This window comes from Hyperolius riggenbachi, chromosome 5 (assembly GCF_040937935.1).
Source record: "Hyperolius riggenbachi isolate aHypRig1 chromosome 5, aHypRig1.pri, whole genome shotgun sequence".
Classification (NCBI taxonomy): domain Eukaryota; kingdom Metazoa; phylum Chordata; class Amphibia; order Anura; family Hyperoliidae; genus Hyperolius; species Hyperolius riggenbachi.
The window spans coordinates 96659554-96670174 of NC_090650.1; the positions used below are offsets into that span (position 1 = coordinate 96659554).

Genomic DNA, 10621 nt, shown 5'->3' on the forward strand with positions numbered 1-10621 from the left:
GAGAACTGTTTGGGAGTGAGTATTTCCCTTTGTGTGTTTGGTAAGTTGATGTATTTTACCAAACAAAATGATTTTACTGAACTGCTCTTTGTTAATACAGCCCATTGTAGTGGAAACATACCCTCAGAAGCTTATAGTAGACGTTGTTACTTCCAGAAAAAGATTAGAAGGCCTGGAGATGTAATCACATTAATGGCCCAGCATGCACTGCAGTGGCCGGTCGGGGTGAGATCGCAGCGAGCAGTTCAAACTGCAGCAGCTGCAGCGGGGACACACAAAATTGTGGACTGCATTCACATGGGTAACTAGGGAGCACACCATTTACAAATATCCCTTAGGGGGAGGTTAGTTTTATATATTTTACGTTGCTCATTTTTCTTTAATTGTTTGTCCACCTCCATCCCACCACCAAGACCACCACCACCGCTTTTCTAAGCACACACAATCCCTTTCCCAATCCAAGTCATAATATGTGTATAATATAATATGTTGGCATTTTATAAATACAATAAATAAATAAATAAATAAATAAATAAGGAAACCTGTAGTGAAAAATGTGCCCCAAGTGGGCACTTACCTAGATAGAGGGAGACCACTGGATAATCCATGGGCTTCCACCATCTTCCTCCTCATTGCTGTTTCAGCTCTAAGACTCTCACAAGCCTATCAACTGAGCTTGGCCGTACTGCGCAGGCACAGATGACTCGCAACGCTAGCTCAGAGCCGAACAGCTTTTTTTGCTGAGCTTGAGAAGTGGCTCAATGTTGCTGCGCAGGCACACAGGAGCATGGTGGCGAGCTTGGGGGTACCAGTGCAAGAATGGTGAGTCGGGGAGACGGATGAAGCCCCTGGAGAGTCTAGAGGTTTCCCTCTACTGAGGTATTTGTTTGTCTCACTATTTAAACTCACAGGTTTTTTTTTAAACACATGAATGAAACTTACAACTATCTGATTCTTTAAAACACAGCTAGTCTCAAACAGCTTCCTACTACAGAACTTACACCAAAACATTAGGCAGGGAAAACGTAGAAGTCTCCGCTGGTGTTTTTCCTCATAAACATTTAATTTGCTGTATGTAAATGAAAGGAAACTTTTTTTTTAAAGAGGGATTGTCAGCCACAAAATCACATTCCATTTACCCACTGCTCTGTGTTTATTATGCAGCCTGTAGCCTTACCCTACATTGCAAGTACTCCAATCCATTCAGAAATGTTTCTGCTGTAATAAATCTTATCTCATCTTAGTAGGCCTGGCTCTATTTGTTCCTTTGCCAATGAGAAGGAAACTTGTCATTACCCCTCCCACATCCCTGCTCCTCACTGATTGGCTGAGGGCAGTTCAGTGAGCTGAATAAATCTGATCTATGCTGTGCTCACATGTGTTTACAAAGAAAGCTAGCTATGAAAGTGCAGTTTTAAGAGAAAAAAAAGTAAGGGAGGAAGTGATATCAATATTGGCTTCAGTCAGAGGGAGTTAAGATGGAAAATGCCTGAAACAGAATTCTCTATATTTACTATATAACATTTACTGAAATCAAAATGTGGACAGTACAAAACATATGTTATGTAAGTAGTTATCTACTTATTTATGTATTTTTTTCCTGGGATAGTATGGCTGCCCCTGCTGCTTTAAGGTAATACGCTGTACGGACTAATTAAATATATGTTCAGCTTTCAGAAGCACTCCTTTCTGATCCTCGGGTAGGTGTGGTGTTATTATTGCAATAACATCCTGATCTAGAGAGCTTGCATCCAAAAATATGTTTAGTTAGTGTAAAGGATAGCGGAGATGCCGCCGCATGGGCAAGCAGCAGGGCGGCCATCTCTGCGTTCCAGCCGGTTGCTTCTGCCACGCAGCTACATGCTGCTGGTGCGCCTGGTCCTTCTAGAGAACCACAGATTAAGAGCTACGCGTGCGCGCCAGGCGACAGGACCTTTATGCTAGTAGAAAGGGAGTCAGCTGATCAGGCCGATCAGCTGACTCCAGCTATGCTCCGGATTGGCTGAGTGACTGGGGCGGCGCTGTGCAGCGCTCTGGGTATATATAGGGCTTGCCTGTCAGTTGCAAGTTGTCTGCTGTTGCGAATTCCCAGGTGTTGAAACCAAGGACTTCACACCTAGACCAGGTTATTGCTATATAGCTATTGTACATCTGTTAGTCTAGTTCCCAGGTGTTGAAACCAAGGACTTCACACCTAGACTAGGATTGCTATATTACTACTGTATTATCTGTTATGATCTCTCGCTCTCCTGACTACTCTCTTGGTTGCTGATTCGGTACTTCTGCCTGTCTACTGTTGCCGACTCTGCCTGTACATGGATACCGAATCAGTCTTCCGCCTCTGTACTGTATCTGTCCGTTCGTTGCTGACCTTGCTTGTCTGACATTTCTATCCCCACTAGTGGGACTACCACTAGTAAGGGAAATCTTTAGGGCTGTCACCTAACCCTTAGGTGATCAGTCTTACTGTACTATCTGTGACACCTGTTCCTCAGGTGTCTGTTAGCTGCAAATAGTGTCTGTTGATCACCTGCCCCACAAGAGATCATCTTGCAGCACAGTCAGTGGTCCCTGCTCCTCAGGGGTCCACTGGCTGCAGTACAGTCTGGTTCCCTGCTCCACAGGGAATCCTTGGCTGTAGAACAGTCTTTATCACTCAATCCCCCTGTGACCTCACTTGCAGCCCAATCAGTGGTCCCTGCCCCTCAGGTGTCCACTGGCTGCAGTACTATCTGAATTCCCTGCTCCTCAGAGAATTCTTGGCTGCAGTATAGTCTGTATTTCCTGCTCCTCAGGGAATCCTAGGCTATTGTTTAGCCTGGGTCACCTGCCCTTCAGGTGATCATTCTCCTTATCACCGTCAGTGGTCCCTGCTGCTCAGGCGTCCACTGGCTGCAGCGCAGTCTGAATCCATCCTTGGCTGCAATATTGTCTGTGTCTCCCGCTCCTCGGGAAATAACTTCTCTTATTACTGTTGCACCAAACACAATACCACATTGGGTGTCCTGTGTCTAGCTATACTTGTATTATTGGTGATTCTGCAGATCACCACATAATCAGGTATAGCATCTGTATTATTGGTGATACTGCAGATCACCAATAATCAGAAAAATCTGTGTTGCTGACACCAATCGTTACAGTTAGCCAATAAACGATATCACCTGAAAAACTCTTCTCTCATAGACATAGTATGGCATCTATGGCTAACACACACTGCCATAAGTGAATAATACTTAAAATGTTTATATGATACAATATTTGGGATCTATGTATATGGATTTGGGATCTTGGTATATCACGTTTCTCATTCTTCTATTCTGTCCACTGCACAGTAAACGCTCACTGTTATCTGCTATCTTATTTACTTTACAAATGAGTAAAATATTGAACAAAACACATTCATAAATACTCTATAAATAGCATTATTTTGCCACGGCTATTCTCCCCTGTTCTACTCGCTGCTGCTGGCATTGTGTAATACAGTTTACTGGCTGCTGCTGTTTGTGCCCTGACCTCCCATAGTGCCTCCTCTTCCAAAGAAAAATGTCTGTGTCGGTCTCTCAAACTCTTCCTAAAATTACTATGGCCTCCTTTCCATGGACTATTGAGCCGTGTGCTCTGCTCAGCAAGCAGTTATCAAGCAGCAGTGAGCAGCTACCGGGCAGCTACAAGCAGTTACCACGCAGCAGTGAGAGTTTGAGAGTCATTTCACTGCCTATCAGCAGTTTGTGGAAAGGAGGCCTTACTAAAGCCCCATCTCAGGCACAGATGTCTTCCATGTCTGGTGTAGGCACTCACTGGTAGGGATGGTCAAGGAGATGCAAATCATTTTAAGTTTATGTGGGATTATGCAAATGTATGCTGTTTAAAAAAGGCCAATCAAATCTCTCCAAGGTGGCATTCAATTTGTGGATTTTCAAGCTGCACAAATTTGCATACAAAATTATTTGCATCTAATTGACCATCATTCAAACAGATAAGTTAATTGGCTTTTCCTAAAATTGGTTGTGACCCCCCTCTGAGGGTCAGTTAGTGACAAGACTATATACTGAATAATACATAATAATAATCTCATTGACCATTCCTAGTTAGTGATAGAGCTTGCTTTTATCTGTGTTCAACCTCTTCGATTAACCAATGTCAAAAAGATGACTTTTAAATTACCTTTCAGTACATCAGACTTTATTATTTACTTATGTATACAGCACTGTCATGCTTTATGCATACATTCAAAAACAGTGTGGCTTAATTTGATTGCAGGGTTAAGTAAAAAAAAAGTCTCACCCTGCTTTGACTGTTGTACTACTAACTACTGTCAAAATTATTCCCCTACTAACTACCTACAATTTATTACTCTGCTCACCTTTGACTCATGTCGCCCATCGGGGATCGGGATCCGATCCCCTCAGGTGACATCGATGGGCCTTTACATGTATGTCAAAGGAGGGATCCGCACACAGTCTTCAAGGAACAACATGCCTTTATTGTTCCAATGCACACATATAATACACACCAAATTGTCTCAGCCGACAATTGTTTCGGGGCCAATCAGGTCCCCTTTATCAAGGCATAAGCAGAAAACATATACATGTATGTGTCAGCTGTGTTGCTGACAATGAGTTCTGTTGCTATGTGGGGGGGGGGGGGGGGGGCAGAGGGACGACAGAGTGGTGCATGTGTGATGTCACGCTGCGGGTGGGGGAGCGGCATGCACAAAGAAGTTGGCCATCGCTCAGTTGAATTGATCCACCAGGTGGATCGCTTACGGAATGGCGACTGGGGGCCGTTTCAAACACGCTTATTGGCTAAGCAGGTCGTTATCGGCCACTTCAGCTGATTTTAGTTATGCGGGTGCACAAGGGTTTACACTACCATTAGTGGGCAGCTTTAGGTAAGGTGACAACATTTGAGTTCAGGAGCCAGCTGATGTTTTCACAGCTGGTTCAAACGGAGGCAGATTTGCATACAAGTCTGAATAGTTAAGATAGCAAACTGTATGCTTGTTTGAAGAGGTGTGCCTTCAGAATAAGCTTGAGAGCTACTAGTCCATGATGTGTATTGTATTCTGCAGGATTAAGCAGGATTTTTTATTTTCTTTTTTTTTTTTGTACCTGCAAATGAATAATACATACTTACCTCACGTCAGTTCCTCTCAGAAGCTCACTATTTTCTTCTTACAATGATTCCTTCCAGTACTGACAAGATTTTGCCAGAACTAAAATATATCAGTTGCTGTCAGTTATAATTGAAAGGACAACTGATGAGCAAGTAATGTCCAGGTTTCCCTATGGCTCTAGTGGGCGATATTACAGTTTAAAGGGAACCTGAAGCGAGAAAAATTATAATAAACACTAGAGATGGCCCGAACCTCTGATTTTCGGTTCGCGAACCGAGCAAAAGTTTGGTTCGCGTGAACTTTCGCAAACCGCAATAGACTTCAATGGGGAGGCGAACTTTGAAAACTAGAAACACTTATACTGGCCAGAAAACTGATGGAAAAGATGTTTCAAGGGGTTTAAACCTGGAGGGGGACATGGCAGAGTGGGATAGATGCCAAAAGTCCCGAGGAAAAATCTGGATTTGACGCAAAGCAGCGTTTTAAAGGGAAGGTTCAGGGAGGGGATTAAAAAAATAAAAATAAATTTCCACTTACCTGGGTCTTCCTCCAGCCCGTGGCAGGCAGGAGGTGCCCTCGCCGCCGCTCCGCAGGCTCCCGGTGGTCTCCGGTGCCCGACCCGACCTGGCCAGGCCAGCTGCCAGGTCGGGCTCTTCTGCGCTCCATTTCCTGGCACTTCTGCGTCCCACGCCGGCGCGCTAACGTCATCGGACGTCCGCCGGGCTGTACTGCGCAGGCGCAGTAGTTCTGCGCATGCGCAGTACAGCCCGGCGGACGTCCGATGACGTCAGCGCGCCAGCCTGCCACGGGCTGGAGGAAGCCCCAGGTAAGTGGAAATTTATTTTTATTTTTTTAATCCCCTCCCTGAAACTTCCCTTTAAGGGCAGAAATCACAGTAAATGCTAAATTGGAGGCCTAAAGTGCTTTAAAACATCTTGCATGTGTATACATTAATCAGGGAGTGTAATTAGAGTACTGCTTCACACTGACACACCAAGCTCACTGTGTAATGCACCGCAAACAGCTGTTTGTGTAGTGACGGCTGTGCTGGACTGGTGCGCACAATGGGCAGAGTGCAGGCCGTGGCGGTCTTCAAGCCAATATGGTCGCTGGGCTGTGGTAGCTCAATGACAGAACAGTGACTGTCCAGCTGATCAAAATTGGTCTGTCCACAATGAAGCAACGACCTTATCATGGGTGTGACGCCCCCCCCCCCCCCCCCCCCCCGAGACACTTATATAGCCGGCGGTCATTGCTTCATTGTGATACGCAAGCCCCTTCACCGTGGCAAAGTAATGCTCACGAAGGGGAAATGGCACATGTACATGCCTTTTGCGTTGTTGTTGCAGCTGCAGTGCAGCCAGAAAAATTAGGCAGGCATGTACACGCACCAGAAAAATTATAGCGGCCGCTGCTAGCAGTGGCCTTAAAATTCAGGAATCCACCTGGAGTCCTGGACCCTGTTGGTGGTGGCGGAGAAGGCAGTCAAGCAGCCTGCGGGCAGAGGTGCTGTGTGGGGAGCGACTCAGTCTTGGGGCAGGCAGTTACACGGCCTGCAGGCTGAGATGCTGTGTGTGGGGACGGACTTAGTCTTGGGGCGGGCAGTAGGCCTCCGGGATCCATGCCTCATTCATTTTGATAAAGGTGAGGTACTGAACACTTTTGTGACTTAGGCGACTTCTCTTCTCAGTGACAATGCCTCCAGCTGCGCTGAAGGTCCTTTCTGATAGGACACTTGAGGCAGGGCAAGACAGAAGTTGGATGGCAAATTGGGACAGCTCTGGCCACAGGTCAAGCCTGTGCACCCAGTAGTCCAAGGGTTCATCGCTGCTCACAGTGTCTACATCCACACTTTAGGCCAGGTAGTCGGCTACCTGCCGGTCCAGGCGTTGGTGGAGGGTGGATCCGGAAGCGCTAAGGCTTGGACAAAAGAATGTCTGCATGTCCGACATCACCATGAGATCGCTGGAGTGTCCTGTCCTTGCCTGCGTGGACATGGGAGAAGGATTACTGGCAGCGGTACCTTTTATTGCGTTGTGCTGTGACATCACCCTTAAACGCATTGTAAAGCATAATTGCCAGCTTGCTCTGCAAGTGCTGCATCCTTTCTGCCTTCAGGTGAGTTGGTAACATGTCCGCCACTTTGTGCCTATACAGAGGGTCTAGTAGCGTGGCCACCCAGTACAGCTCATTCCCCTTGAGTTTTTTTTATACGGGGGTCCCTCAACAGGCTGGACAGCATGAAAAACGCCATCTGCACAAAGTTGGATCCAGACATACTATCCATCTCCTCTTGCTCTTCCTTAGTGATGTCAGGTAAGTCCTCCTCCTCCCCCCAGCCACGAACAATACCACAGGAACGTTCAGCAGCACAAGCCCACTGCGACACCTGCTGCGGTTCTTCTTCTGACGCCGCCTCCTCCTCCAAAAAAACACCTTCCTCATCATCCGAGTCTAACTCCTCCTCCCCACACGACTCTTCCTCCTCCTCCCCCCTCTGCCACAGGTGTTGAGGAAACATCTGCTTCTGCTGAGAATTTATCCCACAATGCTTCCTCCCGTAACTGTTCCTCTTCACACTACTCCACTGCTTGATCCACCACTCTATGCACGGCATGCTCCAGGAAGTAAGCGTACGGGATCAAGTCGCTGATGGTGCCTTTACTGTGACTCACCAGGTTGGTCACCTCCTCAAACGGCCGCATGAGCCTGCATGCATTTCGCATCAGTGTCCAGTTGTTGGGCCAGAACATCCCCATCTCCCCAGATTATGTCCTTCTACTGAAATTGTAGAGGTACTGGGTGACGGCTTTCTCCTGTTCTAGCATCTCTGAATCTCGGCAAAGTGTGCCATGGCCGTGTAAGACCGCCTGAAATGTCCACACAACTTCCTGGTCTGCTTCAGGAAGTCCTCTAAGCCTGGGTACTTTGACACAAATTTTTGAATGACTAGATTCAGCACATGTTCCATGCAGGGTACATGTGTCAGCTTTCCCAAATTCAACGCGGAAATGAGATTGCTGCCGTTGTCACACCACACGTTGCCGATCTCCAGCTGGTGCGGGGTCAGCCACTGATCCACCTCTTTGTAAGGAGCAGCCAAGAGAGCTGGTCCAGTGTGACTCTCCGCTTTGAGGCAAGACATGTCTAAGATGGCGTGACACAGTCATACCTGGCATGCAGCATAGGCCCTGGGGAGCTGGGGCTGTGTAGCTGGAGAGGAGATCGCAGCACCAGTAGAGATGAACTGCCACTCAGCCAAGGACGAGGAGGAGGATGACAGCGAAGAGCATGTAGCAAGAGGAGAGGAGGTGGCAGGAGGCCTACCTGCAAGCCGTGGAGATGTCACAAGTTGGTCCGCTGCACAGCCACGTACTCCCTCCTTGCCATCAGTCACCAGGTTGATCCAATGGGCTGTGTAAGTAATGTACCTGCCCTGACCGTGCTTGGCAGACCAGGCATCCATGGTCAGGTGGACCCTTGACCCAGCGCTGTGTGCCAGAGATGACACTACTTACCTCTCAACTTCATGGTACAGTTTGGGTATCACCTTTTTGGAGAAATAATTGCGGCCTGGCATCTTCCACCGTGGTGTCCCAATGGCCACAACTTTACGGAAGGCCTCAGAGTCCACCAGCTGGTATGGTAACAGCTGGCGAGCTAACAGTTCCGCCAAGCCAGCTGTCAGACGCCGGGGAAGGGGGTGACTGGCAGAAATTGGCTTCTTCCGCTCAAAGATTTCCTTCACAGACACCTGGCTGCTGTGGGCAGAGGAGCAGGAACTGCTCAAGGTCAGAGGCGGAGTGGAGGAGGGTGGCTGTGAAGGTTCAATGTGCACCTGTCACACACAGACAGGTACCGGATAGGCACAGTGACACTGTGTGCGCTCACGTAGGTGGGTGGGTGCACAGTGAACAACAGGTAGGTATATGCAGTGAGGATTACAATGTGCACCTGTCACACACAGACAGGTACCGGACAGGCACAGTGACACTGCGTGCGCCCACGTAGGTGGGTGGGTGCACAGTGAACAACAGGTAGGTATATGCAGTGGGTATTACAATGTGCACCTGTCACACACACACAGGTAGTAGTCACCGAATGTGCTGGGCCTGGCTGGCAGTGGCACACACAGTAGGAATTACCAATGCTGTCTATATAGGTAGAAAAAAACGTTTTGTAAAAAAAAAAAAAAAACCTTTTAATGGCTAACTAATAGAGTTAAATGATGCAAGCTTTCTGGGATCTAGTCCCCTTCTTCAGGCATATTTTCAGATGTTAGCTGAAGCAAAACACTGATGCAGATAAATGGGAAACATGAAGATGACAGTTGTGCTGGTAACTGTTTATCCGTTAGGTGTCAGGTGATCAGCAGGCTGGAGCCAGTAAGTTAGTGCAACCATACATGAAATCCAGCCAAATCAATCATGTTACATAAGGTGTCATGAATCCTGTTCCACAATTTAAACCTTCTGTTAATGTCAAGGTTGTCAAAGCAACACAAGTGTCAGAGGGACATACACACAAAAAAAAATAGATCACAAGAACAAGTTTAGCTCTCAAAAGAGCTGTTGTGGGGTGCTTTTTTTAGCAATAAGAATAAGCAAGGAGCAAGCTAAGAAGCCTACAAGAGCCTAACTAAGATTTCCCTATGAGAGTCTGCAGCAGCTATCCCTTCACTAATTACTGCAGGCACACGAGTGAGTGAAAAGCCTGACGCTGCCTGCCTTTTATAAGGGGGGGGGGGGGGTTTGGGCTCCAGGAGGGAGTGTAGCCTGATTGGCTACAATGTGCTTGCTGACTGTGATGTAGAGGGTCAAAGTTGACCCTCATGATGCACTATGGGGGCGAACCGAACTTCCGGAAAAGTTTGCGCTTCTCCGCGATCGCGAACCCCGGAAGTTCGCCGGGAACCGTTCGCCGGCGAACCATACGGGCCATCTCGAATAAACACATGATGTAGCTGCAAATTAATATTACATACTAACCTCACCGTCAGTTCCTCTCAGAGGTTCACCATTTTCTTCTTACAGTGATCCCTTCCAGTTCTGACAATATTTTGTCAGAACTGAAACATACCAGTTGCTGTCAGTTATATATCAGCAGCTGTCAGTTGCAACTGAATGTGCAAAGCAGTGTCCATGTTTCCCTATGGCTCAAGTGGGTGATATTACAGTTTAACAGTGTGCTGACCAGGAAGCTGTTGGGGGTAATGTCCATTTTTAAAATGGAGGATGGAGAAATCCATTGATCACAGTGCACAAATGGGACACAGGAGAGGAGAAAGAGATTGAATAGTAGACTACACAGGAGGTAAGTATGACCTGGGTATGGTTATTTTGACTTTTTATTTTCAGATCAGGTTCTCTTTAAGGGCTCATACACACTATTCTGAGCGCGCATCGGGAGAGCGTGCATCTACCGATGCAGAAGTGACTGGAGGAGACGGGACGCGGTTGCAGCTGTGCGAGAATCTGGAACATCCTGCAGATTCTCGGATCGCTC

General features: G+C 47.3%; 1 long non-coding RNA gene across 1 annotated transcript in view; it reads right to left on the minus strand.

Annotated features, from left to right (window-relative positions):
- LOC137518333 (uncharacterized) overlaps positions 1–9464 on the minus strand; it is a 31075-nt gene extending 21611 nt beyond the window's left edge. The window contains exon 1 of the long non-coding RNA XR_011020791.1: positions 9315–9464. This is a non-coding gene — a long non-coding RNA (uncharacterized lncRNA). The remainder of the gene's footprint in view (positions 1–9314) is intronic.
- Positions 9465–10621: the final 1157 nt, after the last annotated feature.